Below are 2,500 nucleotides of genomic sequence, written 5' to 3'. Positions count from 1 at the left end.
ACTAGTGTTGATAGTCACATGAGAATATTTTTTTTTAATCCTGACCATTGCCTTGACCATTGCCATTCCTTTTCCTTGAAATGGGCAGTTTTCATAACGACAATATTTACCCTTCTGTTAATCACATCAAAGCTGAAGATTCCCCCCCTTAATACATATTTGACTTACCTTGAGATGGGAGGGTATGACTCTGTGCCAAAAACACACAGATGAACTCCTTGCAGTCATTATTTATTGGTTTGCGGTTAAAGTTTAATGGTGTCACAGCATCACTGGGAGTGGGACTGGGATGATAGTTTTCCCAATGTGAGTTTCATGCAACTGCAGTAGGTTACATGTTTTATATAATGCAAGAGAAGACATGTTTGATTCCCCAAGTCCTTCACAACATCATGGATGTGTAAATAAACAATGTTTAGTACAAACAAACTCTTCTCTTCCAAGAGACCTCCCCTTCATAACAAATCAATGTGTAAACCCACTCATCCACAACCCCTTGCGCTAAACTTGTGCTGTCTGCGTACTACTCATATATTGCTATCTAGGTCTTCTTTTTGAAAATCCCTTTGATTAAATACACCAGCTGAACATAATTGAATGCCCGAGCTTGATATTTGCTTACCTGACTCTTGCCCTAAAGGAACGCCCCACGTGTAGTTGCTGAATGCAGTCAGACGATGTAAATCAGGTTAGATATTTGCTATTATTTAGATTATTTGTTGTATATTTTCATAACCTATTTTCCCCCACAAACTGCAGTATGTCAGCAGTGCGTAACGCCTGAAGTCATGTTCATGATGTATGCTCTTCTTCATATGTCATTAGAGGCCCCCTTACTCTTCTTCCATCTCTACACTTTAAAACATTACAGCCAGCTAAATGTAAAGAAATGAAGTTGCCCTGCACCCTTGAATTTGAAAGTTAACTCAACTTGAGAAAGCTTTAAGTTGAGTTAAGGCTCGAGTTGAGAAAGCTTACAATATTAAAGCAGCAGGGCAACTTAATTTTTTTGCTTAACTGGCAATATTGTACAGTGCATGGTATTCTCTTACGTTGTGGGGTGAAGTTAGGGTAATATGGGACATCAGGTGCATGTTGTCAGTCCCTTCTTATTGTGTTTTCACACTTCAGTGGATTTTATGCTGTGCCAGGTTTGTGTGTGTGTGTGTGTGTGTGTGTGTGTGTGTGTGTGTGTGTGTGTGTGTGTGTGTGTGTGTGTGTGTGTGTGTGTGTGTGTGTGTGTGTGTGTGTGTGTGTGTGTGTGTGTGTGTGTGTGTGTGTGTGTGTGTGTGTGTGTGTGTGTGTGTGTGTGTGTGTGTGTGTGTGTCTGTCTGTCTGTCTGTCTGTCAATTGAGATGCAAAGCAGTGTGTGCGTGCCTGCGTGTGCATGTGTGTGTTTGGCTGGGTGTGTGTGTGTATTTAACTCTCTCTCTCTCTCTCTCTCTCTCTCTCTCTCTCTCTCTCTCTCTCTCTCTCTGCCCTACAGAATTTATGTTGCTGTAGCTCATGTGTGAGGGGGGGACCAGTTGGGAAAATCAGCTAAAGAAAAGTAGTATGTGTGCGTGCATGTATGTGTGTGCGCGTGCGTGTGTGTGTGTGTGTGTGTGTGTGTGTGTGTGTGTGTGTGTGTGTGTGTGTGTGTGTGTGTGTGTGTGTGTGTGTGTGTGTGTGTGTGTGTGTGCGTGTGTGTGTGCGCTCGTGTGCTTGTGTGCACACACACACAGGGGGACGTGTAGGTGTTTTCTGCAGGTGCTTTTGTCTTTTCTTATTTATTTAGTACAAGTGCGATAAATCACCCTTTGTGACAGGCCACTTGTTTTTTTGCTGCATTTTTCCTCCCTCTCGCCCAGCAGAATATTGACCCATTCAAATGGAGCTTTCCTTTAAAGGTGTGCAGATTGACAGAATGACGGCGCCCTCCTCTGAGATATGCATATCGTTCCAGTATTCTCCTTCCTTCCGCCTCTCACCTCCGACAGTGGGCACCAAGGGGCTTCAGCCGGTGAAAAAAAAACGTGAAATGTCTGGCTGGCTTTTTGTTGCAGGTAACAAAGGCCTTTAGTGTGTAGAAAAGGCCAGCGCTAAGTGACTAAAGAAAAGAAAACATTTCCATGACTATAACGGAGAAAATAAACCTCCCGAACCTGATTTCTTTTTCAGTGGTGGAGGAAAATATATACTGGCTGATAGAATGTATTATATAAAATATTAAATTGGTGTTTTACTACATAATGCTGTATACAAAATGAGAATTGTTCTTTAAGTAATTTAGTTAAATGATCGACACAATAAGATTACCTTCTCTTGATGAGGATACATTCAATATTGAATCTGCCAATTGTGTTTCAATTTCAATGCACAACAATAGAAGACATGAAGGGCCATCTCCTAGCATATACACAATAGTATATTTGGCAAAATATTACTTACATCATGTTATCAATTCGCCTTGTTAAATGAGAGTTATGCAGTGGCTGTATTTCAGTGAGACTATAAATTG

The sequence above is a fragment of the Engraulis encrasicolus genome, chromosome 8, assembly GCF_034702125.1.
Source record: "Engraulis encrasicolus isolate BLACKSEA-1 chromosome 8, IST_EnEncr_1.0, whole genome shotgun sequence".
Lineage (NCBI taxonomy): Eukaryota > Metazoa > Chordata > Actinopteri > Clupeiformes > Engraulidae > Engraulis > Engraulis encrasicolus.
The sequence above is the reverse complement of the archived record's forward strand: the minus strand, read 5'-3'. Positions refer to the sequence as shown.